This window comes from Schistocerca piceifrons, chromosome 1 (genome assembly GCF_021461385.2).
Source record: "Schistocerca piceifrons isolate TAMUIC-IGC-003096 chromosome 1, iqSchPice1.1, whole genome shotgun sequence".
Taxonomy (NCBI): domain Eukaryota; kingdom Metazoa; phylum Arthropoda; class Insecta; order Orthoptera; family Acrididae; genus Schistocerca; species Schistocerca piceifrons.
Genome location: NC_060138.1, coordinates 706,417,615 through 706,444,366, shown reverse-complemented (window position 1 = coordinate 706,444,366; position 26,752 = coordinate 706,417,615). Strand labels below are relative to the sequence as shown.

Sequence of the window (26,752 nt, the reverse complement as noted above, 5' to 3'; positions counted from 1 at the left end):
GGATATTAGTTGTAGTACTAGCAGGTGACGGTAATAACAAATGTAATTACACTGAATAATCACGTTAAGAGTGTCCTGATTAGGCGTGAAGGAGACAGGAAAACACTTTAAGCTGTCTGTTAATGGTGGGGATGGAACAACATCAACGAACATTGTTCGGGGTCCAACAGCATGGGGGGATCTGGCGCCTATACGGTCACCGGAGTAGCTTTCACACGAGATTTTTTCTTTTTATTTTTCACTGCTTTTGGCAGTCGAGTACCTTGTGAGGACGTATCAGCTGTGGGTGTAGCTGCGGAACAGGAGTGGGCAGCTCTGGGACCCACAATCAATGACTTCGCCAGCCAGTGGTTGGTGTCGCGTCGTAGTCAGTAGGTTTCTGCAGGGAAAGTTCCCAAAAGTGAACGCCAAAGGAGGACGTTGTTTTTCGGCCAAGGTCGGAAAGCCGAGGTTCCCGCAGATGGTGCTGCAGTATTCACGAGAGGACAGGGCTTATCGCCTCCACAGACTGATTTATTTGCTGACGATCTTGCCACAGTAGTGGCGAAAGTCAATATCGTGGAGACAAGATATAAATAAATGTATTTTTTTTCGAGCTTCGAAACATTGAGAGGCGATCAGATACCTTCAGTTGCTGTGTATTGCATTCCTTTATTAGGGTATCGCATTTCGGTGATCGAAGAGTGTGGTCTTTCGCGCAAATGTCACAAACAGGTGGTAGCAGACACAGTGAGTTTTCGTGAGGTGGCCGGCCACAATCTCCATAAATTGTGCTGTATGGCGGGTGAGAAATACGGCTCCAAACCACAGCCGGAAACCATGAAACAGACCTCCTCTAGAAGTGAATCTTCCTCAAAAGCGACGATAAATACTCTTGTCAACCTGGTTGACTGGCAGGCGTCTAAGTACACATCGTACGAAGTAGATTTTTCACTTCTCCAAGTGTTGGTATAGTTCTTCATTTCTCTGCAGTGTTCAGTCCTAATAAAACCTAAACTATGCACCATGTTCTGATGGAGTATTATGGTAACAGGTACATCAAGTTGTAACAAGAGAATAACGCCCGGGATTGGGTAGGATCTGCAGTCTTAAGACGGTAGCACTTCGAAATTTACTAAGGAAGAGAGTTCGCCAAATAAGTTTTCATTAGTCTCCACAAATAAAATTGGCTTAGTAGAGCGAAAGGACTTTCCGTCTGTTCAGGCGCCAACAAGGAACTGAGGGGCACGTGCCTGTAAGTCGCTTGGTTTTGCTTTCCTCCCACGGTATGGCCAAGGTGGGAAAGTTCCTGGGATCGTAAAGATCTGCATTGGATTGTGGCCTGTCTGACGAGACTACCATAAATTGTGGGCATCGGCAGATAACTTTGGTCTTTTCGTGACACCAAATACCGACTCTGATACCTTAAGGGCTATTACCACATTTTCATCTTCGCTACTGTAAAACACTTCTCTTCGACTTGGAACAAATGCGCATAGCTCCTAAAGTATGCGCTTTAAGAGTCCATATTCACTATATAATGTTTTCTTGTTTTGGTGCAAACTACCTCATTCCAAAATACGAAAATCAAAGAGCTTCCAGTACAATAAAATTGTTTCACAGTATCTACGATGAACAATTGCTCTTCGCTCTTAAGGTATGCATTTCAGAGCCTATGTTTACTAGACGTTTTTTTATCGAATGATCGTTCTGTCATATCACTGAATATTCACCGTTCCTCATGCGACACCCTATATAATGAAATACCGTAGTAATAAAGTCAGGATTCATTATATGCAAAAAAAATATATTCTCCACTTACAGAGTTATACCAGTCATGAATATCTGACATTCATTTTGTGCTACAAAACACAGGTGGCTCTCCAGCTCTTCTATCAAGATATAACGTGCCCCACAAAGAATCAAGCTTCCTAACATATCTTTTTGGCTTGATGGGAACATCATTTCTGAACAAGCACTTATCTTTGAAGCACAATCGTTCTCTCTACGAATTTACATAAAACAGCAACTTTTTCTTTTGTGAATGATAACGTTGACATGAGATGAGGCCGTTTTCGGATTATACAAAAGTAGAGCTATCGTTACCTGCAAGAAATGGAGACACTTCCTTGGAGAATTGATCCTCGGTCAAACGTCTTGAAAATTTTATCATATTCACTTGCCATCTTTTTTTCCCTTGAATATCTATGACAAGTTAAAATTGTGCGCTGGACCGGGACTTAAACTAGGATTTACGCCTTTCGCTATCAGTGCGCCATTGTTTCTGTTATCCGAGCACGCCCCACGGACAGCCTTAAAACTTCGACTTGTTCTTGAGTTCCTCTACATAATCTTACTTTCATTCTTACTTTGAGGCAGCGCTTGACTCTCAATTCACCACCACGTACGGTTACAGTAAAACTGCTAAGAGAAGCTACAGTTTTTGTATACGGCTCATGTATTTACAGGTCTAAATATAGTCAGAAGAATGTTTTGACAGCATCTGCAGACTCAATCTGGAATTTTTTTCAGAATCGTCAATATTTCTCAATCATATATTTTGACACAAGGTAATTAAATCTTTAGACTCATCTTTGAAGAATATACTGGAGCTACGTTTCAAAACTTTGGGGAGCATGCATGTTCTTTTTGGAGGGATAGAGATTTAAGACACTTCTTTACGTTAATTCCACTTTCTTCTCTATTTAAAACTTGTATATCAATCCAATGTAACACAGTGAGACGGGACTCTCGAATCGCACTATATGATCACCACATGTATGTCAACTAAGGTGTATGAGAACTGCATGGCAGACTGTACGAGTGTTAGCAAGTCCTTTAACATCTTTTACTTCGTCTTCTGCACGTGAAATCGCAGAATGGAGGATACTCATTTTTGTTATACATGACAATAGCGTTTTATGGTAATAGGTACAAATGTCTCCGAATTTAAATTCATGTTATGTATATAGACAGTTCATCCACTTCGGAAATAGAGGATCTCGACGAATTCTGAGTGTTGTCGACATTGATACAAGCAAGATATCGGTCCCACGGATTCCTAGACTTTCGAGAATTTTTAATTTAACGTTTGAAGTCGTATTACAAATGGCAACAAATTTTTTCTTGTGATACATTTATAAATTAACAATTTCTTGCTTTTTCCTTTACTTGTATTGCGAAACATTTCTTCTTGCCAAATTTTATGATTCTACGTCACGGGGAAGTGGCCTATACGCTTAATGCGTGAGATGCAAGTATCAAAATACGAGAAAACTTGCTGTAGCTTTGATTACACTGACTTAGAAGCTTACGTATATTATACCGCCAAGGTACCATGACTTTAGTATGTGGCAAACTTCAACTTGTTACGTCTAACCGTTCCTGAGAAAAAGGGTTTCGAGCAGTCGGACAGACGGACAGACAGACACCAAAGTGATCATGCAAGGGTTCCGTTTTTACCGATTAAGGTACGGAACCCTACAAATTACACGTTCACCGCTAACCATACACCGATGAGCCAAAACATTATGACAATCTGCTTGTTTGTCCGTCTTTGGAACGAAAAGGATTGGAAAAGGGCACAGGTCATCCCCGTTTTCAAGAAGGGACGTCGAGCAGATGTGCAGAACTATAGACCTATATCTCTAACGTCGATCAGTTGTAGAATTTTGGAACACGTATTGTGTTCGAGTATAATGACTTTTCTGGAGACTAGAAATCTACTCCGTAGGAATCAGCATGGGTTTCGAAAAAGACGGTCATGTGAAACCCAGCTCGCGCTATTCGTCCACGAGACTCAGAGGGCCATAGACACGGGTTCACAGGTAGATGCCGTGTTTCTTGACTTCCGCAAGGCGTTCGATACAGTTCCCCACAGTCGTTTAATGAACAACGTAAGAGCATATGGACTATCAGACCAATTGTGTGATTGGATTGAGGAGTTCATAGATAACAGGACGCAGCATGTCATTCTCAATGGAGAGAAGTCTTCCGAAGTAAGAGTGATTTCAGGTGTGCCGCAGGGGAGTGTCTTAGGACCATTGCTGTTCACAATATACATAAATGACCTTGTGGATGACATCGGAAGTTCACTGAGGCTTTTTGCGGATGATGCTGTGGTGTATCGAGAGGTTGTAACAATGGAAAATTGTACTGAAATGCAGGAGGATCTGCAGCGAATTGACGCATGGTGCAGGGAATGGCAATTGAATCTCAATGTAGACAAGTGTAATGTGCTGCGAATACACAGAAAGATAGATCCTTTATCATTTAGCTACAAAATAGCAGGTCAGCAACTGGAAGCTGTTAATACCATAAATTATCTGGGAGTACGCATTAGGAGTGATTTAAAATGGAATGATCATATAATGTTGATCGTCGGTAAAGCAGATGCCAGACTGAGATTCATTGGAAGAATCCTGAGGAAATGCAATCCGAAAACAAAGGAAGTAGGTTACAGTACGCTTGTTCGCCCACTGCTTGAATACTGCTCAGCAGTGTGGGATCCGTACCAGATAGGGTTGATAGAAGATATAGAGAAGATCCAACGGAGAGCAGCGCGCTTCGTTACAGGATCATTTAGTAATCGCGAAAGCGTTACGGAGATGATAGATAAAGTCCAGTGGAAGACTCTGCAGGAGAGACGCTCAGTAGCTCGGTACGGGCTTTTGTCAAAGTTTCGAGAACATACCTTCACCGAAGAGTCAAGCAGTATATTGTTCCCTCCTACGTATATCTCGCGAAGAGACCATGAGGATAAAATCAGAGAGATTAGAGCCCACACAGAGGCATACCGACAATCCTTCTTTCCACGAACAATACGAGAATGGAATAGAAGGGAGAACCGATAGAGGTACTCAAGGTACCCTCCGCCACATACCGTCAGGTGGCTTGCGGAGTATGGATGTAGATGTAGATGTGGAAATACGTCACTGATTCTCCGTATCATGGATCCGACAGTATGTTGATGACTATGTTTGTGGAGGTATGTAGCATTAGACGGAAATAATGGGCCGCTGATTTGCGTATATAGTGATGGCGCCCGGCGGCCTAGATGGGTTTCATAGCAATTACATAAGGCGAATTTGGTGGCCGAGGCATCAACATGAGTTCATTATAGTGCTCCTCAAACCACTGTATCACGGTTCTGGCTCCGAGACACGGATAATTGTACTGCTAAAAGATGAAATCGTCTTCGGGAAAGACATCAAGCATGAAGGGATGCAGATGGTTCGCAGCTGTCAGCGTGTCTTCGACTACTACCACAGGTCCCATGCAACCACAGGAAAATGTCCCCCATAGCATAATACTGCTCCCACCAGCAAGCGTCCGGGGCGTGCTGTACGTTTCGAGCCGCCGTTCACCTCGATGATGCGTTTTGCGGAGACGACCAGCGACCTGGTGTAGCAAAAATGGGATTCACCCGAAGAGCTGACACGTTTCCATTGACCGACGGTCGAATCCAGATGGTTCCGTGCCCAATGCTATCGTAATTGGCGATGTAGTTGTGTTAACGTGTGTACACGTAGGGGTTGTCTGCAGTGGAGCACCATGTTCAACAACTTACAGCGAACGGTGTGCTCCGAAATACTTGTGCATGCACCAGCATTGTGCTCTTTCGGCAGAGATGCCACAGACTACCATCCACCCTACTTTACAGGGCAGCCAAGACTCCGAACTCCACGATCTGTGAAGAGTCGTGGACTTCCAACCATTCAGCGCTCAGTGGTAGTTTCACTGCCCTTCTTATCTCTTATCCTAGATGCTCACGACAGTACCACGTGAACATTCGATAAGTTTCACCGTTTTTGAGATATTCGTTCACAGCCTCTGCGTAATAATAATCTGTCCTTCGTGAGAGTCATCATCATCATCATCATCATCAGCGTTTACCCGTTTTCTAACTCCAGTTTCCCTAGTGTGGTATACAAGCGCTCGCCATTTCGTTCTGTCTACATACATCTTCTGTTCCAGGACAACTTCCCATTTGTGTCCTATCTCCTCCACATGTGATCTTACAGTCTCTATCCAGCGTTTGCGTGGTCTTCCCCGTGGTGTTCTTCCTACGAGGTTCAGGTTGAAGCACTTTATGGCAGGTTTTTCGCCGTTCGTTCTCATTATATGCCCATACCACTGAAGCCTGCGTTTCCTTGTGACACTGGTAACAGGAACCTAGATACCAACTACGTTATTCTATTCATATCATTCCTGATTTTGTCCTTTCTAGTTGTCTGATTTATAGTTCTAATGAATTTAATTTCTGTTGCCTGAATTCTGCTAAGGTCTTTGTTTACACGTCTCTAAACTACATGTAAGGAGTGGTACGAAATAGTTGTGGCACATGAGTCGCTTTTGCTTTTCGTGGCATTTTATCTTCCCAGAGCAGATTTCTTATTTGACTGTAAAAACTGGATGCTTTCTGTGTCCTGCTGAACGCCTCCTGCTTAATGGTGTTGTCTTTCGACATCACGCTTCCTGGGAACTTGAAATGAAAAACAGATTCTACCTTGACTTCTAGAAACATATGAGAGTTTGTTCCTTGCCTGTTGATGGTCACTTCTACAATCTTTGTTTTACTTATTTTTAACCCGAAACTTTTAAATGTGTTGTTCCAGTCATTGAGTTTCTTCTGTGCGGCAGCTTCTGTCCCTCCCCATACTATCAAATCACCAGCAAAAACCAGGGCACTTCGTTCGCTGTCTATTTTCTTGATAGATCTTATGATCTTGTCCATTACTATTACAAACAGGAGTGGTGATAGGGCACTTCCTTGTTGGACACCTCTCTTTGTTTCAAACCATTCTGATGGTCCGTTGCCTATTTAGACACAGCTATAACACATTTGGTGTAGCTTCTTGACTGTATCAGTCAGTTAGCTTGGCACCTTTATGTCATTCGAACGTTCTCATATCTTGTTTCGAAGAACACTATCATTATCTTTTTCAATGTCCAGAAATATGATCACAAGATTTCTTCTACATTCCCAGTACTTTTCTGTTAGCATTTTTACTGCAAAAATAAGCTCCATAGCACTTCGGTCTTTCCTGAATCAATTTTGTTCCGCCTCAAGCAAAGGTTCTACTACCTTTCTATGTCTCATTTCTATGATTTTTTTCTAACGGCTTCAGGGGGTGTCACAGTAGCGTGATGCCTTTGTAACTTCCACATTTTCGTCGTGTGCCCTTTTTGGACAGAGGATTGATGGCCCCTTCACTCCAATCTTCTGGGATTTTGTTTGTTAAAATCGCTTATCTCAATTGCAGCCCATATCTTCGGTAGGGTGACCCCCGTCCGTGTCTGCTCTGCTTACGTACTGTTGTTACCGCGTCACGTGGCCGCAACGCCACCAGGCGGCATCCAACATCGCGGTGGGCAGTGGCCATAATATTTTGGCTTATCAGTGTAGTTTGTAACGAGGGGTATCATTTTTTTGCAACATACCGCACGGGAAAAGCAAGAAATTGTGTCACCCAATAAGTATTTTCACATCTTCCCGGCGCCTCAACACGATTATTCTTGAGTAAGTTATCGGTCTGATAACAGTTTCGTGCTGATATTACAACCACTCATTCTGAAATCAGGCAGAAACAGAGATAGCGAGTGCACGACTATGAAGAATATTTTGATTTTGATTCCTCCTCTGATCATTTCATAGAGTTTCTATCGCTTTGCCTATAGAGAGACAAATATCCGTAACAAGTACCGGTATGAATTTAATGCAGTATACATATAGAAGTACGCTACACCAAAGGAACTGAGCATAACTATGCAGTAATTCGCATGTTTACGTTCATACCAGTCCGTAAATACGAATAAGAAGTCATAACTATATTAAACACTCGTTCAGGCGTTTATTGATAGTATTACACGAAATCGTTTAACAAACCGCCCCTAAGTAACCGGAAAAGGGTAGGCCGTATGTTCCGCATTTAGGGGGAAAGAGTATCTTGACATCTACGATGTAAATGAATTCTTCTCTACAATAGTTCCTTGGAGACTGTTTAAATTTTGGCGCCTTTTTTATATTCCTTCAGATCTTTACTAAGAGACCCACACTTTCAAATAAGCTAATGTTGTTGACGGTTCAGCCCATAACATGACAATCGTACAATGTACCTGTAGATTTACTATTGTCAAACAATGATTATATACCACCTTTCATATGCCACAGATAGGAAGGATTCACCGTAAGTAACGCGGAACTCTACTCACGCAATCACATACAAAGGAAGAATTATCTGACAGTAAATGATTGCACACACTGAAACATCTCTCAGTCCCCTAGAACTTAGAACTGCTTAAACCTAACTAACCTAAGGACATCACATACATCCATGACCAAGGCAGGATTCGAACCTGCGACCGTAGCAGCAGCGCGGTTCCGGACTGAAACGCCTAGAACCGCTCGACCACAGCGGCCGGCTAGGGAAGGGTGACTCGAAGTTAAATAACAACGGATGAATTAATTTAGCCTTAGACACATCATTCGCGAAGCATACAGAATATGGGCATTCTGGAATAAATTATATTTTATCCGGGAAAAATTATGTTGACATATTTTCACAAACCTACGATTCCTGTCTCAGTTGCTTTGTAGATTAAGATAATGCAAGATCGTAATAGTTTCTTGCATTTCCCAGCTCCTCGATGTCAGTTGCGTAACATTCACTGCAAAGGTAAAGGGTAGCAAGCGGTTACCCCGAACTCAGCAATTTCTACCTGCTGCCAGAAAACGAAACACTCGAATTCAGTAAATCTTCCCAAAGCGCCTCCTGAGCGGCTCGCGCGAACTCAGCAACTTGGACCTGCTCGTGGCAGAGCAACTGCACAAACTCGCCAACTCTTCCAAACCTGAAGGGAGCAAGTGCACGACCTCTGCCACTATTTACAACTGTCTAAAGGATATTGCACATACTGGACAAAAAAAGATATAAAAGAAAATAAATTACACATAAACACAAAAATTTTATTACAGATTTTACACAAAAAATATTTCCTGAAAACAACTGCAATTCTTTTATCTTGTATGAAACACGTTTCACAAATTCTAATTTCCCAATTTCACCATTTCTGAGTAAATCTAAGTTCTGTTGTATGAAAGCTTGCCTCTCTTTGGTTTTTGGGTCCGTCTTGATGATGCGGCCATTTTTTGCAGAGTTATTTCTTATGTAGGTTTTAGTTTGTTCATGTTTCAGACAGGTCACAAATTAGAAGATGTTTGGGTGAGGAGGTTCTTACATTATCAGCAAATCCGGTGAGTTTTTGGTCTTGTGACCAACAAAATCATCAGGAACATATTGCGGATTTACAGAACTAATCCCAAATACGTAATGCAGCCACTGGCCTTTTTCACTGTTCAAGTCTTTGTGCACCAAAGCCAAACAAAGTGTTAGTATTTTTCGCCATCTGAAATATGTAAAAAAAGTAATGTTTGTGGAAACCAAAACGGCAGAAGTTTTTTAAGATCCACAGCTTAAGCAGTGTACATAACCCTTGGTAGCGTGAACGACATATACTTGATTTTAGAAGCAACGTAATTTTAGGAATAATGGTAATATAGTATTTTTTTTAAAACGGCAAATAATATTCTGTACTAATTATGACCGTTATCGCCCAACGGTTATACGGTTTTCTTACAACTACAATTGTACTTACCAAGCTTCAGCCAGTAAAACCGACAACCAGTAATCTTGACTGATGGAAAGGCAACTGTAATACTCTCATGGATGGATTGTTCGAAGAGAATTACCAACGTTTTTGGATTAAAAGATTTGCCTCTTCCCACATTCATCTAGAAAACATTGTATAATTTTCAAATGTGATTCCGTCCTATCTATTATAAGGCTTAACACTTATGGTACGTAATAACGTCCAGAGTCACTGTGGATCGTGAATAACTGGAGAAAGTGTTTCGCTACACACTGAAAAGTACCAACTGTCAATATTGTTTTCTGCTTAAATTGGTATTGTAGATTGGAGCCGGCTTAGAAAACAACACGACCATTTTCCGTATCATTATTAAGGACAAAGGCTTCGCCTTCCGTAGACACCTCCGTCTGCAATAATGCACCTTGAATTTCAAGTTTCGACACACTCCTAAAAATCGAGCGCGAATAATATATCCTTGCTTGTTAATGTCTTCACGGTTGTATGGCTGTTATCTACTTCGATGTGTATAAGCTTAGATGGGCTTTCATTCAAAGCTTTGCCTATTGTTTTAACCGTATTCGATAACATTCTTCTGTTATCGAGTATTCTAGCTTACAAAAGTGAGAGTCCACAAGTGCCTTCCAAACACGAAAATAAGTTGTCGCTCCCTATTGTAAATCATTTAACAGATCAATATGAATTTTTACTACGGCATCGTCATCCACGGTCTTCAGTTCCTAGAACTCATCAAGGTTTGATTTTATAACCATCGCAGGTTAAATGGACATTACCACAGTCACCAAAAATAGGTTGTAAAACGAGACTTCCTGCCACAGTTTTCGCGTGAAGACTAACTTGAACTACAAAACGAAAACACTATGAGACTCTGCACAGATGTAAGAGAGTTGCTCTCGTTCACAGGACTGACGAGTTCAATTAGGGGCCAGGAACACCACACCTTTTGACTTACATCTAAGGTTGGGCCGTGCAGCTACCTATGTACAGAGTTGCCGAGTTCGAGTGTGCGATTAACTGACCCTTTCACAGTACCTTTCTTGTGGTCATTATGAGTTGCCAAGTGCGAGTCTACCCACAGCAACAGCGAATCACTACTGAGGGACACTAAACAGCTTACAAAACAACTTAGTCATCGTTCACACAGACGTGACCATTTTTTCTTACTTCCCCATCACAGTGGTAGGCATTTCTCTGCACGTGTCAGTCCTGGATGACGCGATGGAGTCTGTTCTCGAATCTGTGTGTAGTTTCTGAGAGGAGATACAGCCTAAAGTGTCGCAAAGTATCGCAAGACGGCCCGGCTACCGCCCACCTAGCGCCGTGGCTCCAGACTGCAATAGCGGGTGGCCTTTCACTCGGGCGATTATGAAAGACCGTTACAATTACCTGCTCGCCGCAGCCAGCCCGCGGAAGAGAGCTAGCGCGTTGCTGAGACACCGGCTTCCATAACAGAGAGTTGAGACACTCATATTGAGTTAGGAACCGAGCACAACAGTTGTTAATCTTTCGCAGTAACCTAGATTAATACGCGGGAAAGCAGGCTACTGTACTGTAAACTTCATAAGGCCTGCTCGGATAGCATATAAAGCATGTATGACAATTACAGATCTACAGATCACGGGAATATGCTTTTATTAAGCAAACGAACACACGAAAATCTAGCCTGCAGAGCCTTCTTATTCATCTTTTACAGGTTCCGAAGGTTCACACTGTAGTTTACCTTACACAGTGTTTGGACCGTCGTTTCTTGAAGTCGTTAGAAACCAAACATCTACACTCAACTATAACTGTCCTATATTAATAATAGCCACAAAGGACTTAGTTCTTAGGTTCCGAATTTCTTCTAGTTACCATCCTCTTCTCTCTCCCAAGAGTTTAAGCAAAATTGTTAAGGATTCGAGTGTGAGAACACCATCTCACAGTTGTTCATCTGGAACTTGAGGTAGATTAACTTTCTTAATAGCAGAAACAAAATAAAGCTTTATGTCTCGATATTACAGTAGCTCACATTTCAATTCTCATCGACAGCCTGTACAACAATCCGATCCCTCATAATTTGTTTCACAACTCTTAAAGCATTGAATGTTTCTTTTTTTCTCCTCCTGTTCTTCCATTTCTTTTTTCTTGACGATGAGAACTTACGGAATGACGCGCTCCGATTTTCTTCATACTTATGGGATTCCAAAGCTATTCCCAAACAACAATTTCCTAAAGCACTGCGACGCAACTGGAAAAAATGGCATTCGAAGATCTGAATATTTCTGTTAAGTAAAAAACGTCTGAGCATTCTAAATATGGTTGCCGGTAGCTGACTGCATTGCGTAAAAGTCTTGTACTCGCTAAGTCGTTCGTTAGAGTATTGGCAGTTTCAGTTGCATTCTATATTTATTAGCAAGCAGAAATGGTAATTAACAAATACATCATAAGTCTTTAATTAAAATAATATATTTTTATTTTTAATCTCTGACAGAACAAAAATAAAATTTTATACGGACTTGTAGACTGTCGTACTGTTCTAAAAAAATATGATTAACACTGTTCAATCTGTAGAAATAAGAAATTATTTTCTATTTGATGTTTCGTGTTTTTGCATCAAATTCTAATTTATTACTTTTGTGTACATGGGCTTGTTCATCGGATAAGAAACAATAAGAATATATTATTTTTATCAAAATTATGATAAAGTATTTGTTAATTAAATTTTGTATTTGTTAATGAACATGGAATTTAAGCAACTACTAGATAAAATGACATTTACGTTACACATTAATTACCGGAACTTATGTTCGTAGTGCATACAAAAAATGTTTTATATATAACCGCGCTTCGAAATCTAATCATCAAAGTTTTTTTTGTCGTGTTGTGCTTACATGTAAAGGCTTGAAGCGGCTTTGCTAGGCCAGTCAAATATCAGTTTCCAGGTCGTCAGTTGTTTGACACAAATTGTCTGGAAATCAGCAGTTGTGATTTCTGATATAGTCAGCACAATGGTCGTTTCTCTTCAAATAAATATTAGAAGTAGACAACATCAGGCTCGGTCTAATATTTCTACTTTTCCTCTACTGCAAGTAAGGTAACTGAGCCCAGATCAGACGAAATTATTATTAAAAAAAAAAAAAGACGTAACCTAACAACCCAAACACGTTTCACAAACGTGTTGTGCGTTTACGTGGGAGCGGAAATCCGATTCACAAGTCGAAATCGCTTTCCGAGAAAACGCATTGGTGTGTTTATAGGACCAACCAGAAGCAGTATTGGGAAGTCGGTTTACGTAATCTGTTCCTGGGAGCCCCACGTGAAAATAGTGTGGGAAGACAATCGAAAGAGGCCAGTCCGTAAGGTCCCCTTGATAGAAGTATTTGCTTTTGCTCTAGATTTACGTAGTACAGTGATCATCCGCTTCAACATTTCCACTATTTGCTGTTCAAATGAATTTAGCCTGTTTATGTCGTAAGAAGTTAAGAAAGCATATGATGGCCCCAATAAGGCTGAAACGAACAATTTACCTTGACGTACCCACCTACTGCTAAGCCTTATCTGAATTTGACTGGTACAACTCTTTGAAGCGAAACAAAGGTGCGATTTCTTTTTCTTATCTGAAACATTTATCTGGCTACTAGCGCTTTCCATGATTAGTCCTTGACCCATTAACAGTGAGCAGCTGGTAATCCACCGCACGAGTAACTCGCAGAAAGTTCAAATAATTGGCTGACGTGGACTCGTCCATGCGCGAAAAAGTAGCAGGCGACTCGTAGACAAACCTCTCCTTTATAATGCAAAGCGACATCTGCTGGCTGAAGCCTCCTATAGGCTCAGTGTCCTCAATGTTCCCTCTGTGAAAGAAGTTCTCCGTGCTTTAGATTTCACACGACGACTGGTACAGCTTACAGGATGCAGCTCGCATCGAAGGAAGGAAACCAACAATTTAATGAGATGGCAACTTCATTAACGACTGAGATCTATCTCGGGTGGGCCGCGTGGAATGGCCGCCTGGTTTGAGGCGCCGTGACACGAATTGCGCGGTCCCTCCCGCCGGAGGTTCGAGTCGTCCTTCGGACATGGGTGTATATGTTGTTGTTAGCATAAGTTCGTTTAAGGAGTGTGTATGACCTCAGAAGTTTGGTCCCTTAGGAATTCACACAAATTTGAACATTTTCTGTCTCGGGTGGTGGAAAAAGACTTAGGACGACTTGGCTGAAATATACAGTATACATATAGCACTTCGAAAATGAAGCGGTTAGCATCAAGCACGGAAACAATCAGATGTCATGAGTGATTGGCCGTTTTTTAGGAAACTGTCCCAGAGCCTCTATAGCGTCACTTATAGAAATCACGAAAATCTTGTAAAAACGTCCTACTGAAATTATGACAACAAAGTTCCGGCCTACTAAACAAGTGTTTGCGACGATTCCTGTAAGACGTAAAAACTGTTTCAAGTTTAGTAATAACTAGAGAAAACAGAGATGTTTGAAATGACATTGGTGTTGTAGCGCCGTCAACATAAGCAGCAAGCTAGCATGACACGGTTGGGAGGCGCATACGATGTGTCAGGAAGGCGGTGACGGTGGCTTTTTTCCTTCCTTTTAATTTTTTTCCCCAGCAGACAGCGGTGCCAGCGAGCTTTCCTCGGTCCTGGATGTGGCAGCAGTGCGCTAGAACACTCCCCGGTTAAAGTACAGCGGCGGGCAGCGTTGCCATTAGGAGACGGAGTGGCGGCAGGATCGTCGCTTCCACAACGCGCAGTCGAGTGACCTCGTGGCAGCGCAACAGGAGGTGGCCAAAGGTCGGGCAGCGGCCACGCGGAAGTGGGCGTACAATGCGGACGCCGCCGGCTCACACTCTTTCCGGAGAAAGCTCTCCCCCACTCCAACCGCGACGAGCGCGTGCGCCCAGTGCACTGAAGCGTACAGGAGATTCGCAGGTGCCCTCTGTCGTCAGAGTTCATCAGCCTATTTCAATGTCGTTTGTAGGTATTCGCCATATTGACCAACACGGATGTTCACTGTTTACGTCTTCCACAATTTAATGTTCTCCACTGAGACCGACATCGCATTTAACACGGGTTGTTGTTGTTGTTGTTGTTGTTGTCTTCAGTCCTGGGACTGGTTTGATGCAGCTCTCCATGCTACTTTATCCTGTGCAAGCTTCTTCATCTCCCAGTACTTACTGCAACTTACGTCCTTCTGAATCTGCTTAGTGTATTCAGCTCTTGGTCTCCTTCTATGATTTTTACCCTCCACACTACCCTCCAATGCTAAATTTGTGATCCCTTGATGCCTCAGAACATGTCCCACCAACCGGTCCCTTCTTCTTGTCAAGTTGTGCCACAAACTCCTCTTCTCCCCAATTCTATTCAATACCTCCTCATTAGTGATGTGATCTACCCGTATAATCTTCAGCATTCTTCTGTAGCACCACATTTCGAAAGCTTCTATTCTCTTCTTGTCTAAACTGTTTATCGTCCATGTTTCACATCCATACATGGCTACACTCCATACAAATACTTTCAGAAACGACTTCCTGACACTAAAATCTATACTCGAGTGGCCGTGCGGTTAAAGGGGCTTCAGTCTGGAACCGCGTGACCGCTACGGTCGCAGGTTCGAATCCTGCCTCAGGCACGGATGTGTGTGATGTCCTTAGGTTAGTTAGGTTTAATTAGTTCTAAGTTATAGGCGACTGATGACCTCAGAATTTAAGTCGCATAGTGCTCAGAACCATTTGAACCATCTATACTCGATGTTAACAAATTTCTCTTCTTCAGAAACGCTTTTCTTGCCATTGCGTCTACATTTTATATCCCCAGTCGATTTAAAACATGTAAGTTACGAATCTATCTACAACAGCGTAATTTTAGTGATAATGAACCATGTTCAACTGCGACTCCATTCGTTCTTTATGACTGATGTAGAATTAGAAATATCTGAAATGTATTCGCAGTTGCGAATATGGGCAACCATCAGCTGTATAACTGAACGATGACAATGATAATTTGTGACGGACCGGCATTCGAAACCGGATTTCCCACTTATCGCGAGCGGTCGCCTTATCATGTGGCTACCCAAGCTCAACTCAAGGCCAGACCCAAACTTCGTATATGTGTGTACAATCTGTACTCTTACATCCATTATATATATTCCCGTACAGAGGAGTTCGCTTACCAAACTTCGGCGGATAAATAGGATATTGCAGTGCCTGTGTCATTCCGAATTACGAAGCACTGCAATATCGTGACACCGTGCAAGCGACTTTCAAGTAAAATGTCTCCCTGTACGGGAATATACATATGGATGAAAGAGTAGGGGCTGTAAAACGCATGGTTGACTACGTATGGAAGTTTGGGTCTGGGCCAGCCGCGGTGATCGAGTGGTTCTAGGCGCTTCAGTACGGAACCGCGCGACTGCTACGGTCGCAGGTTCGAATCCTGCCTCGGGCATGGATGTGTGTGACGTCCTTGGACTAGTTAAGTTTAAGTAGTTCTAGGGGACTGATGACCTCAGATGTTAAGTCCAATAGTGCTCAGAGCCATTTGAACCACTTCTGGGTCTGGCCGTCAGTCATGCTCGGGTAGCCAAATGGCAAGGCGACCGCGATAAGCGGGAAATCCGGGTTCGAGTCCCAGCCCTGTACAAATTTTCACTGTCGGTATTCCATTATATAGCTGATGCTTGCCCACATTCCAAAATGCGAATACATTTCATATGTTTCATAACGACAGTAGTAGCCTGCATGCAGGTCTGAAGGAACCTTCTATCGTAATTCGGAATAAAATAGGCCTCGCAGTATTGTTAGTAACATGTTTTCTTCTTAATTTTGCGACTTTTACTAACTTTAGTTGATGCCAAGTTACATCTCGGCGCCAAGCTTATTACCTAAGGTGGTCAATACGAAGTTCAGATTGTTTCTGAACCACTGTTCACTCTGAGCGATACGGCTGCTACTTGCTAAAAAATATTGGCCGTCGGTTCCGCGACCACTGCATTTACCTTTTGTCGTAAAAAGTTATGATTCAGGTGGCTGTGTGAAATGACATAAAAATACTTATAATGCCACGAACAAACATACGGATTCTCACCACAGACACAGCACCTGCTCGTAAAGAGAGCTACACCATATTAAAAATTATAATACTCTCTCTCCGTGACATTGTCTTAACGATGTCTGTGTTACATCCAGTAGAACTTGCATTTTTGTCGGCTGGAACGGATATGTGCAAAAAACTAAATTCAAAGAACAGGTAAGATATTGTTCACCTGTCAGCAGTTTCGACACTCGGGGTCGGGACCTCAAAGTCATTAAAACGGATAAGCCAGGCTGTAGAAAAAAATAAAAAATGCTTCCTGCTGGTTTACAAACTTTTCCCTGGATTTAATCAAACAAAAGGTGGGTGATGCTACAATACATGTGCTCCTCGATTGAATCAACGAAGCGTGTTTAAATCAGATGCCAGAGGGCAGTGTAACTTCATAACTCATATTAACATGGCCTGGAAAGGAATTATGAGGCTCGCTCTCTCTCTCTCTCTCTCTCTCTCTCTCTCTCTCTCTCTCTGATTAGCGCCCCATGTGTATATTTTTTACAATGTTACGACGTTTCAGTTGCGTAGGTATTGTGCTTTGTCCAGTGGCAGCATTGATATTGAGATTTTGTTATGAGCCTATGGCGCAGAGGTCAATTTTTGCTCGATAGTTCTGAATATCGGCAATAAATTATAAGAGGCTAGATCGCAGCAATTAAACAATTATAATCTTATCTAAACTACAGCTTCTAGGGAAAATAGTTTGAATTAAGACGTACATGCATGTCTACTGTGCAAAATGATAATTTTCATACCAAAGCATTAATAAAAGATGGATGTAATGTGGAGGAGCAACTCCTTTAAACTCATTGAATAGTAATTTGTTTTATTTATGTATTTCCACTCTTTGAACCCCAGCAAAATGATAATGAGACGGTGGAAGAAAAGAGATTGACCACACATGCGATATTCTAACAATCAACATACATATCCATATGCCGTACACCGCAGAGCAATTGAATTATGGACACGGACCAGATATCAGGTACCACAACCGCCCTTAATAGTCCAGTTAATGAAGATAAAAAACGGTTGAACAGATAGAAAAAACGTGTAGTCACAATTTCTATAGCGATAGGGAGAGGGGGGGGGGGGGGGAGGTGTCATGAACAACGCACTAAAAATCCTGACCGGTGTGGAGTGGACTTTTGAAGGTCATTTTTTAAGTTTTTCTAGAATAGCTCGAAAACTGCGTTTTCTAGCGAAAATGTTTCCCGGTACGAAATTAAACGATATTCAGTTACCTACAAAATGGGTCCTATTCATTTTTCTCAAGAACTATTAAATTCCACGTCAGGGGATGGAAAAATCGTAGATTTTTAAAATAGTGTTTTAATGATATAAAATTAATGTTTACTGCTAAATAAAATGGGTTAAGAACAAATAGTAAAAGTGCGTATCACATCTAAGTGGAGTACAAGCGTATTAAGGGATAAACTGTGTTCTGGGGGTGTAACAGGGTGAAAAGTTGAGTGTGGGGGGTAGAGGGCGAAAGTATGAGGGAAAGTAGGCTGCGAGATTGTGGGCATGCACTTCCCTTTTTCGTAGGTCTGCAAACGGAAGAGCAAGCAGGTGATTCCCCACTCCATCTATCCCCCAACGTCACAAGAAGCGACTACGAGGTGCATTCAAGTTCTAAGGCCTCCGATTTTTTTTCTAATTAACTACTCATCCGAAATCGATGAAACTGGCGTTACTTCTCGACGTAATCGCCCAGCAGACGTACACATTTTTCATAACGCTGACGCCATGATTCCATGGCAGCGGCGAAGGCTTCTTTAGGATTCTGTTTTGACCACTGGAAAATCGTTGAGGCTGGTGAATGTGCGGCCACGGAGAGTGTCTTTCATTGTTGGAAAAAGCCAAAAGTCACTAGGAGCCAGGTCAGGTGAGTAGGGAGCATGAGGAATCACTTCAAAGTTGTTATCACGAAGAAACTGTTGCGTAACGTTAGCTCGATTTTGCGGGTGTGTTGTCTTGGTGAAACAGCACACGCGCAGCCCTTCCCGGACGTTTTTGTTGCAGTGCAGGAAGGAATTTGTTCTTCAAAACATTTTCGTAGAATGCACCTGTTACCGTAGTGCCCTTTGGAACACAATGGGTAAGGATTACGCCCTCGCTGTCCCAGAACATGGACACCATCATTTTTTCAGCACTGGCGGTTACCCGAAATTTTTTTGGTGGCGGTGAATCTGTGTGCTTCTATTGAGCTGACTGGCGCTTTGTTTTTGGATTGAAAAATGGCATCCACGTCTCATCTATTGTCACAACCGATGAAAAGAAAGTCCCATTCATGCAGTCATTGCGCGTCAACATTGCTCGGCAACATGCCACACGGGCAGCCATGTCGTTGTCCATCAGCACTCGTGGCACCCACCTGGATGACACTTTTCGCATTTTCAGATCGTCATGCAGGATTGTGTGCACAGAACCCACAGAAATGTCAACTCTGGAGGCGATCTGTTCAACAGTCATTCGGCGATCCCCCAAAACAATTCTCTCCACTTTCTCGATCATGTCGTCAGACCGGCTTGTGCGAGCCCGAGGTTGTTTCGGTTTGTTGTCACACAATGTTCTGCCTTCATTAAACTGTCGCACCCACGAACGCACTTTTGACACATCCATAACTCCATCACCACATGTCTCCTTCAACTGTTGATGAATTTCAATTGGTTTCACATCACGCAAGGAAAACGTCGCCATTTTAAGTATTTAAAACAGTTCTCATTCTGGCCGCTGGCGGTAAAACTCCATCTGCCGTACGGTGCTGCCATCTCTGGGACGTATTGACAATGAACACGGCCTCATTTTAAAACAATGCACATGTTTCTATCTCTTTCCAGTCCTAAGAAAAAAAATCGGAGGCCTTAGAACTTGAATGCACCTCGTACAGGGTGTTTCACAAAGTTATACCGACCTCCGCAGCAGGCCTTATGAATCGATGGTGACATTGTGCGCAGACAAGCCCGGTGGTGTTTATTTTCCACAAAATGCTTTATTTCTATATGGAATACAGATATGAGTTATTAATGATACTAACTTAATACTGTACTTAGCTGTGGTATGCACATTTAATGTTTGTTCTTAACCCACTTTATTTAGCAGTAAACACTATTTTCAGTAATCTGCGACTTTTCCATTTCTTGAAATCTGGAAATTAGTAGACCCAGAAGAAAATGAATAGAGCCGTTTTATTTTATTTCATTTCGACAGAAGTAGTGGTTTTCAAGTTATTCTAGAAGAACGTAAAGAAGTGACTTTCAAGGTCCCATCCGCTAACGCTCACATCCACCTGTCAGAATATTTAGTGTGTTGTTCATGACATTGCCACCTACCAGTGTACTCAATTTTGAGACTAAATGATTTTTCCTCCTAATTTTCCTCCGTTGGCTGGATTATAAGACGACCGCGATGCGTCGTGGCGGACTCCACGAGATAGGGAAAGCGTTGCAGATTCATCCAAATCCACAACTGATCAACAATCTCACTTGATGGGCCCCAGATATGCTCGATACGATCTAGGCGAAGTCTCTATGGGTCACACATGTAGTATGTTCCTTCGGCCTACGCCAGTGAGAGACTATTGCAGACTTATCAAGGACCCCACTTCCATTTATCACCCATCAGCAAACAATGTCCAACATTTGCCTATGCGACGCAATATTGGGACGTGAGATGCATTATGTCATGTGGTTTTCGATGTACTTACAACCTCCTGTCGGTGGAAAGTCATCAGCCCAGTCCACCTTTGTCCATCGCGTCTAATGGCGGTGCTTCTATGCCCATGTTAATGTCAATGCCCACTGGTGGACAAACGTACGGTTGTGCTTGTGCGTGCTATGACTTCTGTACCCTGCAGCCAGTTCGTGTTTCTGGATAATACATGGCTGCTCACCTGCTGTTGCCCCGCCTTCCACTGCGGAGTAATTTGCCGCACTGTGGCCTTCTAACCACCCCCCTCCTTCCTGCAGTCGAGGAATTCATGGCTCACACTGTTATTACAAAGACCAATATAATGTTTGGCAGCTTCCCTGCCGAGTGGCATGCCAAATTATTGCATTCACCGTAGTGGTAGAATTGCTCTAGCCTCAACACGAGAACTGTTACTAGTTCAATTTCTCACGAATATACACTTCTAACATATAACTTTATTGCTGCAAGAAAAAGAACACAAAATACTGTTTCACACATAATACTATCATAATGTAGGTGTGATATTAACGAAGTTTTAGGTATTACAATTCCGTATTTTCTTCCAAACTGATACTTGCGATGCATCGCTAAGCTTTATTTCTGGGAACAGTGAAATGAAAGACAGTTATTGTATTACGTAAGAAGCACAAGAAGACAGTTTTAACAACCGAAGACAGTGACTGAAATTATCGTTACAAGTATTAAGTATTTATACTTGGAGCAGTCTTCCTGTATGTGTTACAACACTTACAGTGAAACTTCAATCGATATTGTCCGAAAGTACAAAGGGCTGCACCCGTTCTCTGCTAGAGGACGAGTAGAACCTCCAGCATCTCCACATATACCTGAAAATAAGGAAGAGCAACTCATACACAGCAATCAGCGCGCTACAAAGTGTAGTAAATAAATAGACTGTAGGCAGTTGTCAGTGCGGTTATAAATTCACTGACACAGGACTGTCGTCTATGTCTAACAAAAAGAAAGAAAAACTGATAGTTGAAACTAATCATCGACGGAAAAGCTGGTTTACAAATTCTCATGTCTAGGTTGCAACAGTACACACACTTCCAATGACGGCACCAGTCGACGGTTCCTAAAATTTATGTATGTATGTGGTGCAATCAAGAGGAGCTATGGGAATACTAGATGAGAAACAACGTTTAAATTCTATACAGTAATGACAGGGTCAACACTGATTTGGTTCTGTGAACGTAGGGCACTAAACGAAATAACAGGGCAGGGGATTAGAGGCTACAGGATAGGGTATCACATAAAAAGAGGAGACAGGAACACGTATCAATAATGGATGAAGACAGACTGCAAACGGAGCTTCTGAAAATACAGGTAAAAACACAAAAGAGCAAAACCTACATTAACAACGACAATATGAGGAGGTCAAAGGGAGGTTTCGTAGGCGGGACAAACAATAAATGCTGTGCTTTTACTGGCGATAGCAACGGCGCTTTGAGGGCATCGGTATTCTTGGGATTAAATGCTGCATTACAATGAGATATGCAGAAAACAAATTTAACAAGAAGAAACCAAATAGGTTTGTGAACAGCAGAAAATTTCATATGCAACCTTTCTGTAGTCACAGTCACTCTGAATGATTTCGTATTGCTTGGGTTTACTGGGAGTTGGGGCTTAAGCAAAAATGGAGTTATGTGGAAATCATCAATAATTTCCGGTTGTTTCCTCAGAGGCACTGCTAATCAAGACAGATACCGTTTTCTGTTTTGACGCTGTCTGGTGCGTATATCACTTTTTACAGTTTTATTAAATCGTGCTCTAAGTAGTGAAAATAGCAATAACAAGACAGATAAAAGTAACTGAAAATAATTAGGTAGCTGTAGGTGATAATGCATAAATGGTCAGGAATGTGGAACAGTACCTGAGCTCCGACTCTGAGATGGTGTGACGCTCCCACGTCCACAAAGCAGAGCCTTTTACATTCGTGTCATGGGATCAAAGAGACAACGAATATATTTCTGGACAATGCGAGTCCCTGTAAAATCATCACTGTTTGCCAGGCGAATGTGCAAGCCTGGTGACGCAACGGAGTGGTACCTATATTTCGAAGGACGCTTTCACTTTCCTCGCTCCATGTGGTCGAATATTGTGCTGCTAAAATATGGCGTGTTGACTTGCCTGAAATGAGGCAGTAACTCAGCCCAAATATCTCCCTTACGGGATCACTATGCAGATTGTCTCCTGTCAGAGGAGTACAGAACGCATAGCATCCAGACCATCACACATGACGTTTGTCCACTATCCCTCTCAACAAACTGCATGCCAGATTCTGCCAATTACTGTTGCGACAAACACTCGTAAAAAAAACCACCACACATCACGGTAGGACTGGCTGAAGCAGAACTCGTTTAAAAACACATTTTGTTACCCAGTACGCCATCTTAATTATCATCCAATACAATAACGGCTAGACATGAAGTTTCATCGCTCGCCAAATCAAAGTCACGATCTTACCGTCGATCCACTTCACACCAGTGAGCGCTCGGATTTTTAGGACAAGATATACTTTGAGGCCTAAATCCTATTCATCATATCCAGAACTGTTCTAGTGGCAGTCACATCAGAGGTCTAAACTGGACAGTACATATTTTTTCGCTACCGTGAAACAGACCTACCTGAAACACCACGTACACCGACGATCAAGGGCAGAAGAGACTGAAAGCCGCAGCGATAGAAAGCTGCATGTTGCTTACGTGCAGCGCGTCGACGGGTGACACTTCGACATAACGGAAGCAGCTCGGTGAGATGAGTGATCCCCACTTCGTTGTGCGAAAATAGTTATCAGCTATGCGTTTCAAGACAGAAACGCAGCGAATGACAAAATAAGAGAGTTCACTTTCTTTCATATGTACACCATCTTCTAGATGAGCACAGGTAACATGGCGTTCACAACGTGAAAAACTTGTGAACGTTACATAAAGCAAGTGGAAAGATAATTGCTCTATTTGGTCATTATGTGGCAACTGAAAAAACATATTATTGTACGATCAGCCATATCGTTTCAAATAGCAACTGCATAACTGATAAATGAACGGGGCTCTCGTTATTATTAACTTCTGTTGTTTACGACACTATACTATGGATATTACTCTGCAATGCACATGAAGTAGGAAATGTCGTCTACACAACTATCTGTTTGTTAGTGGCTTTAGTTAATAATACACATCAATATTTTTCAGTTATGTAGTCACCAAACTACTCAAATCTCGATTAGGATCTTACAAATAGACCAAATGTCTTTTAAAGTCTTACATGACACATGAACCCTTAGATGATAAACAGTCATGTTATAACAACAAAGAACTCAAATTCTGCGTTTTATGTGTTCAAAATCGATAAACGTGTAATAAAAGTTACCAGTCCAAAGTGCAAAACTGCCACGAACCACACTAGCTTAGAAGACTGCACAGACTTTCTAGTGTATGTACGCAGATAAAGCATAGTAGTGAAACCATTCTACATTTATGAATAAGCCCACAGCACAGAACAATGGCCAGCAAGCTAAAAAAATCTCAGGGTCAAAAATATTTGTAACTACATCTGATACAATATTCATGTGCATGGATGACAAGATTTTGCCTCTGTCCTGTACCGCTTCAAACGCTTCCGTCAGGCCAATCGTGTGAAAGCCATGCAAATATTTGTGTGAAACGGTGTTGACACAGGTGACGATACCAACACGTTTCTCTTCCAGCAGAAGATGTTTTCTGGCAAGTAGCTAGACTGACACGTTCACGAGGTTGTAGAAAGATAGGCTGATAGGTGATCTGCGGCTTATATTAACTCTGGCACTGAGAGAGTATTAGTTGACGGATATCCAAAGTTCGAGCAGCAATTTAACTTCTTTCTGTACTTTAAATTTCAGTGAATATAATTTGATGGCAACTTCAAAAATTGTAAATAGATGGCTCATTTCGTCAAGGAATACAGTCGAGAGAAAAAGTGTCTGAAGGAGTGATTCTAACACGACAGTACATTAATAAATTTAAGGCAATTTAAATATCTCTACATAAGAGCCCTATATACGCTACTTTTTCTGGAAATTGCTGCACCTAGAAGGAACGGTCTGAATGACTCCAAAAACAAATGATTCCTATAACAGTGGAAGCATAATAAATGATCCCTATTGTAAAGAGATGGTGTGCATGTAGCTCCCGCGGATTGCAACAGGTGTGGACATGTCTGCGTCGGGCGGCCGGTGTGGCCTTGCGGTTCTAAGCGCTTCAGTTTGGAACCGCGTGACCGCTACGGTCGCAGGTTCGAATCCTGCCTCGGGTATGGATGTGTGTGATGTCCTTAGGATAGTTAGGTTTAATTAGTTCTAAGTTCTAGGCGACTGATGACCTCAGAAGTTAAGTCGCATAGTCTCAGAGCCATTTTGTCTGCGTCGACGGTTCGACGTCATCCGCTGTGCGCTGGACTGGTGGCACGCATTCCATTGTGTCGGCTTCCATTGACCAGAAACTGAGCGGCAAAATGTAGTGAGACGATAAACTGGTGGGACTGGACTGCCTCTAGGCAGATGCTTCAATTGTTTCGCAGACTGGACGACAGCCAGTCGTCCAATTGGTAGCCATAAAGGTACACTTGGATTGTGCACTTTTTTCAACAGAATGTTGTCAAAAAGATCTTATATTATTACTCTTATTGTAAAACGTAGGGAGGAGAATAATTAAGAAATTATTAAGCCTAGAATATTGGGTACAAACGGTATACAATGATAGATAATTAAGAGAAAAGTTCGACACGCTGCATTCTACACTACTACACATCCGAAAAAAGGTTTTCGCTTTTTACCGATTGAGCACTGCCATTTTCAATGAGCTTGTTAAAATAACTGGGCCACCCATAAGAAAACACGATACAATTTTAAGATGTGCTATACCTGTAGAAGAGATAATTAGTGAATCGTTAAGGCAAGTAATACATATATTTTCTTTTTATAGCTATATTTATTAATTGAGGCCCTTACAATGAAAAGCTAGTTTTGAGAGAAATGCAATTACCGTTTCACTAAGGGGCGTATGCGCCAAAAACTAGATTTGAAGACCAATGCGATTACAGATTTACTGAGCTTTATTAACAGAATTGATAAACACATTAAGAAGTGTTCAGACGTGAACATATAAAGTAATTTTAAAATGGTGTTTGACAGACAGTCAAGGTTTCTGAACGCTAGTTTCATCGATAATGTTATTTACATAGTGTATGTATTCATGCGTGTGATACCCAAAACTGTTTTCCTGTAACGTTAACATGTTGCAAGAGTTGATCTAATATTAATCATTAATATAAGTAAGAAGGACCACATAATAAAACATAATGAATTAACTAATGAATATGAAGAAATACGTAACTATAAGGCATATGTGTAATGCACCAGCCGGCCGAAGTGGCCGTGCGGTTCTAGGCGCTGCAGTCTGGAACCGCGAGACTGCTATGGTCGCAGGTTCGAATCCTGCCTCGGGCATGGATGTGTGTGATGTCCTTAGGTTAGTTCGGTTTAACTAGTTCTAAGTTCTAGGGGACTAATGACCTCAGAAGTTGAGTCCCATAGTGCTCAGAGCCATTTGTAATGCACCGAAGACGACAGGGTGCTGTTCCAGGTTTGGTTGGGTTGTGCTGTGCTGTGAGAAACGAATATGTCAGTAATGTCCAGTGTCATCCACTGCTGCCTCCTCTTCTCCCCCTGGAGTGTGATACATGTCTTCTTGATTAGTAAATATACTTTTGAAGTATGCTCGATGATTCGCGGGAACGTACGGAAGAAGGGGGCGAAGATCTGCAAGTTATTGTGGTGAAACGACTACAGGTTTAGTGTACGTATTCGGAAGGGGACTATCGAGAGACTGAAATGATGATCGTAGCTCTTCACACATCCTTATTGCAGATGCACTTGATAACGTTCTCCGCCATCGTAGCTCTTCACACGTCCTGTTTGCAGATGCATTTGATAAGATTCTCCACTGAAAGTGGTTTTAATGTCAAACACCATTTTGTAGTTGCCAGAGAAAGCAAAAACTCTTCCCTCTGTATGCTTCGTGCCTGGAACATGCCGCTTCGTTATAGGCTGTTGCAAAATTCCTACATCTTTGAACTGGTCTCTCGCTACCATACTGACATCAAAAGCGTTCTTCCTCCTGCAAATTCATATTTATCGGCCAGTCTGAATCCCAGTAAACACTTCTCCTAAGATATAACTCTACATTCCCAAAATCACGATCACAAGGAAGATAAGAGTGTCTGGAAACCATGAAGTCATTTTCCATTGCTGGGAAACGGTCTGCGTGGATGTGTGTGAGG

General features: G+C 42.1%; 1 protein-coding gene across 2 annotated transcripts in view; it reads right to left on the bottom strand.

Annotated features, from left to right (window-relative positions):
- LOC124710616 (carnitine O-palmitoyltransferase 1, liver isoform) overlaps positions 1-26,752 on the bottom strand; it is a 267,710-nt gene that overhangs the window by 164,603 nt on the left and 76,355 nt on the right. Inside the window, exon 2 of one of the 2 annotated variants that reach the window (XM_047240940.1) lies at positions 21,171-21,264. The exons of the other annotated variant lie outside the window; for it this stretch is intronic. The gene's annotated coding sequence lies outside the window, so the exon portion shown is untranslated. The remainder of the gene's footprint in view (positions 1-21,170; positions 21,265-26,752) is intronic. 2 annotated transcript variants of the gene reach the window in all.